The sequence below is a fragment of the Apis dorsata genome, unplaced genomic scaffold, assembly GCF_000469605.1.
Source record: "Apis dorsata unplaced genomic scaffold, Apis dorsata 1.3 scaffold_188, whole genome shotgun sequence".
NCBI lineage: Eukaryota > Metazoa > Arthropoda > Insecta > Hymenoptera > Apidae > Apis > Apis dorsata.
Window position 1 is genome coordinate 1,323,814 of NW_006263473.1, and position 5,524 is coordinate 1,329,337.

General features: G+C 31.3%; 1 long non-coding RNA gene across 3 annotated transcripts in view; it reads right to left on the reverse strand.

Moving 5' to 3' along the window:
• The window catches only part of LOC116185455, a 230,268-nt gene that overhangs the window by 77,233 nt on the left and 147,511 nt on the right, over positions 1-5,524 (reverse strand). For all 3 annotated transcript variants that reach the window (XR_004150310.1, XR_004150311.1, XR_004150309.1), the window contains one exon: positions 3,949-4,155. This is a non-coding gene — a long non-coding RNA (uncharacterized LOC116185455). The remainder of the gene's footprint in view (positions 1-3,948; positions 4,156-5,524) is intronic.

Sequence of the window (5,524 nt, forward strand, 5' to 3'; positions counted from 1 at the left end):
ACACTTTAATTTGTTTGAGAATTTGCAGTGTTGCGACGTAATCGATTTGGAGACGTTTTTTAGAGATGTTCGCTGCGTTCGTTCGATTTGTGAATCGAGTATCTCTTTGATCACTTGGGTGATTACGATTTTAAGTTCCAGGGATTTTTTGTGATCGTTGGATTTATTAAATTTGATGAAAAAGTTAAATGATATAATGATCGTCGAAATTGAATGAATTGAATGGATTCAAAATGATTAAATCCAAGTTTCACTTCAATATTAAAATTTCCACGTTATAAAATATTTATATTTAATCTTCGTTTTATTTATCATTTGAAATATTTCGCTTGATTTTTCGAAATATCGTGTTTTGGATATATATATATATATATATAATTTAAGTAGAAAAAAAGAGATCCGATCGATTTTTCTGAATGCATTAAAACAAAACTTTGTTATGGAACACGCGATATGGATGTTTAAAATGTATCAAACTTTTTCGTTTGTGTTGGGCAAGCAAATTCGCGACAATTCTTGATTCAACCTTTTACCTCTGGCTATTCGATCAAAAGTCCATTTACTTTCCATTTAAATTTGCCGCGTTATCCACTGCTCTTTGAAAAAAACCTATGCGATTTAAGCTCGAACCTCTCTCGCCTATTCTTCGTTACAAATTTTTGAATTTTAAAGAAAAATCCAATTAAAAGCACGTTTCTCGTAAAAATTGTTAAATGCAATTTAAGCAACTTTATCATCTTTTTTAAAAATTTCTCTAAACCTAACCTAACTTTATTCTCCAAATTTTGGGAATACGAGAAAAGGAAAAAGAAGAATATTGAGATATTAACGATATTCGCAACGCGAAATTTTCGTGGAAAAATTTGCGAAATTAAACGAAGTCGAAAGTAAAGTTTTAAGAGAATGATCGATCACGTGGAGAGGTTAGAACACAGCTGGACAGTCATTAAGCAACGTCGTCGCCCTTAATGCCGACGGAGACACTTAAAAAGTAATTTACCGGTTGCACTCGTGAAAAAGGAAACGCGACGTCGGCTGGAAGTCGCGATTCTCGACGTTAATTGGAAACACCGGAACGTCAGCGAGTATCGGGACAGCTGGCAGAGGGGAAAAAAGGATCTTTTTGGTCGGGGAAAGATCAAAGGATCGCGAACTTTCTAGCGGTTTCTTTTCGCGTACTGATTAGCGATGAAAAACAAAATTTTTCTTTTTTATATTTTATTGCACAGATTCACTATTTATTTTTTTCAATTAAATAATCGTTGAAAATATATTGATAGAAAATTAAGATTTTTAATTATTCGAAAGTGATTTAAATAAGAAATATATAATTCACAAAATTATTGTTAAAGTTTCTCGATATGAAGAAGTATATACATTATACAAATATACATTAATTTCGCGATCTTCAAAGGTTATATTTTTAACAAATTTAGTTGCAAAGTTAGTTTATATTTTCCAAAATGTATTATTTAAAAATAAATGAATACGAAGAATTTAATTCGAGTTCACGACAAGCTTCAAAAGGTAAAAGGTTAAATCAGATCATGTTATATAGGTTATGTTCTGTAGACCAAATCATAATTTAAAATTAATATACTTTTTTTTCTTTTTCCTCATTATTGGCCGACCAATTTACATATACAAAATTAAAGTTACGTTTATCACAAAAGTTATCATCTTGCCAAAATTTCATCCCTTACGAATAAACAGCATACAGTCATTTTACAAAGGGAATCGAGTGGTCGTCATGACGATCCATCCTCTCAAAGTTTATTAAGCTAATTAACTCAGTTGGACCACGAGGGCAAAGGGAGGAAAATGGTTAGCATTTCAACTCGTGCACTCGTCAAAGAAAACAAGTTTCCATCTTGGAGTTTAGACGTATTCGAAATCTCGATTTTTATTTCGAGGAATATTATTATTTTCTCGTTTATTCGAACCCTTTGTTCGAAGGACACAAAGGACTGGCATGGATACTCGGCCCAATGGTACACGATATCCGCGTATCAGTTCGAACACGTGTGCACCCTGTGAGATACGGTATCCATTGTCTATTAGCAACACATGCACTTCCGGAACTGAGATTAGCGTGAGCCAGAAGGTAAGCAGATGATTAAAAGAATTTTTATGTAGAATAGTCGATGTAGAAACCTCTTTTTTTTTTTTTTAATAATTTAATCAGCAGAAAGATAGTTTAATATCTTGAAATATTATTTATTATTGTTGTTATTGTTATTATTTTTTTCTAATTGAGTTTTTTCTAGTTTTTTTTCTAGAGAGTTTTTTTCTAATTAAGGCAGAAGGGAAAAAAATAATAATATCATTAATTTATATCAGAGACGAGAAGAAATTACGTAAATCTCTTTGAAGTTTTTATCGTGTAAAAAAATAAATTTGGATTTAGAATCTACGAGTTTGAAGTATTTTATCGTGATAAAATACGAAATTAAAAGAGAGATATTATAATTCTACACTAATGCAACGAATGTTCTTGCAGAACATGTGACTGAATTCACCAGACCGAGCTATTATTGTCCCAGGACACGTACACGAATGACAGAACTGAAATTAGCGTTATCAAAGCGCCCATATTGGGTGTACAGTGAACTCGTGAAACGTCCATTATGCGGATTGGTTCGCTAAATAAATGTTTCATCAGAATTATTAGGAATCTTCTATTGTTGATTTGCCAATATACAATCGACCTTAATAAATGATACGTGTATTTATATTGGAATTTATTGATACGAGTGAAACAAAGCAACAACGTATGCGCAACAATATTGTAAAATTAATATCATAGATATACCCTAACGATCCGTTAGAGAATTATAGGTGATAAATTAAACAAAGCAATCACTAAATTTTAAATAAATTCACCTTTCTGTTATTCAAACGAATTTATTATTATTATACTTGGAAAATGTTTATTAATTTCCTAAAAAAAAATAATAATTATGAATAAAATATCTTTAAATTTGTTCACTAAATTTTCTTAATAAAAAATTTTATCAACAAGATATTGATTCAAACAAATTCTCAATGATTCTGAATGATTCAATTTATTATATAATATTTCCTACTTAATCTTGAAACTCAATGAAAAAGAAAATTTCTACATTCTCTTTGTTTACACTCTCTCTCGTTTGGATATAACGAATTGAAGAGGAAAAAGATTCCGGATAAATTCTCATATTCTATTCATTACTTGGTACTATTCTGGAACGGTGTCACTATTGCTCAAACGAAATGACAAACGATGCTCGTTAAATCGAAGGCAATCCCGTTTGTAGAGGTGGATTTCTGCTTACTCGAAAGTGCATCTCGAAGCACTTACGTAAGCAGTGACCTATTAACTTAAGATACGCGCGAATCGACGACGCTACAGAAATTATCGGCGGCGATGATTATCAAAGCGTCGAGTAGGCCCTATAACCGACCGATTTACCGAGTTAATTAAATGTGCTTTCCCCCGGTTACCTAGTTCGCGTGCAACCAACCACGCATCGTTAAATCGCGATCAAGCATAAAAATCGAATCACCTATCGAGCACAACCAATTTTCCTTCGATTTAACTCTTGAATAACCTATTGTTCGAGAGCAAAAGAAGACGTTATATCGAGAGGATGGATTTAGAACTAGTTTATTCTGAAAAAAATGTATTTTGAGAAAAATATTTATATATAAATAATTAAGAAATTGTGTTATCCCTATTGAAAAAATATATTTTGTTCGTATTTTTAAAAATAAAAATTATTTTTGTTAAATGTATGTTACGAGATAATTAATTAATTAATAATCGTTATTTGTATAAATTTTTAATTTTTAAAATTTTTTTTAGGTTATTTTTCCCTCGAGATTAGAACGAAAAATTCACTTTCAGTATTACCTGCGACGAGGTAAGGATGGTAAGAAAAAATAATATTCTAAAATAGTGAAACTCACCTTCGTGAATCGTGAGAACGTTCTAAGTTCACAGCTTCCGATCCGACGAGACGATCGACTTCCGTTCGCTATTCATCAGCTCTCGTTCCCTATATACGAGAAGACAATCTCTCACGAAGTTGTGGGGGCCCGGGCGAATAACCGTGAAAGTTTTAGGAACCAAGGCGGAAAACTGTTACTCGCGTAGACACTCACGCTTCGGTGGCTCTGAAAATAAAAGAATCAGAATCTGGTAAGCAACGTGGTGAAGCGATTAAACTCGTGAAATTTTCTCTCTATTTTTTTAAGTACAATCTCTATCTCGAAACAGAACGATTATAAAATTCATTGTTTTTCCTTGGAAATGAAATTTTAAATCGCGTATTTGGATTAAAGTTTCTTATTTTTTTTTTTTATTTAAGGCGATAGAAAAAAAAATAACCGGTAATTATTAAGGTGATTAATTAAGGTGATAGATAAAAGAACTATAAATTACGTTAAATATTGCGTGATAACTTAATTGGCGTGTTATTAAAGAAAATAAGGTGTTTCGAGGCTGGAACGCCTAAGTGAGTAGTATTGACCGATGCGTGGTCAGACATTCCACAAGGATCTCTTTATAGAGAAAATTAAAAGCTATTATTGAATTTAATTATTTGCGTTAATTTTAAAATTTTTATTCGTTTCTTTCTATCGCATAATCCATTAATTTAACAAAAAGACTACACTATTTTTCTTTTTCAATAATAAAATTCTACTTTATTTTCGTAATTTCGTACATTTTCAAAAATGTTTGAATATTAAAATTCTAAATTTTTCATATGAAATTTCAAATATCTTGAAGAGAGTAAAAAAAAATTTTCGATCGAGAATTCAAAAGATATTAATTTGAAACTTGAAGGATATTAGAAAATTGGAATGTTTGAAGATTATAAAAATGAAAATCTGAAACTTAAAATATATTTGAAAATTTATAAAAAATTTGTGATTTCATGTGCACGATTCTTTCTCCAACATTCTCTCCGAAGCCATAAGCCAAAATATTCTCTGATTATTTATCGCCTTGTTGCTCCCTCTTAAATAATATAAAATAATATAAATATAACAATCACTTATACACATTTTATTTCAAAGGCGGAACGTGGCTCATGGTAATTATAACAGAGGCGCGTGCACATACACGGCAAAAGCGAGACATTGCTCACACCATTCTTTTTCTCGCGAAGAAGAGTGCGAGAAAAAGAGCGAGGGAGTTGGAGGGGCGAATTGAAAAAAGGCAGTGAAGAAGGGATTCGATAATAAAGAAAAATCAAGAGGAAATCAAATTTTTCTCGTCGTTCGAGATGTTCGCATATAATAGCCAACAAAGGATAAAGAAAAAGAGCTTCTAGTGAGATGAACGAAAAAGAAAAGGAGGGGAGGATGATAATAATTACAATCACGTTCGTTCTCGTGATCCTTGATAAGGAGGATAAAGAAGTGATAACAAATATGAGAGAAAACAACGATTCTATTATAATTCGGTGGACAACCTCATATATTTTTTCGTTATTAAATTTACGAATTTATAAATTTTCTGAAATTAATTTTTTTTTTT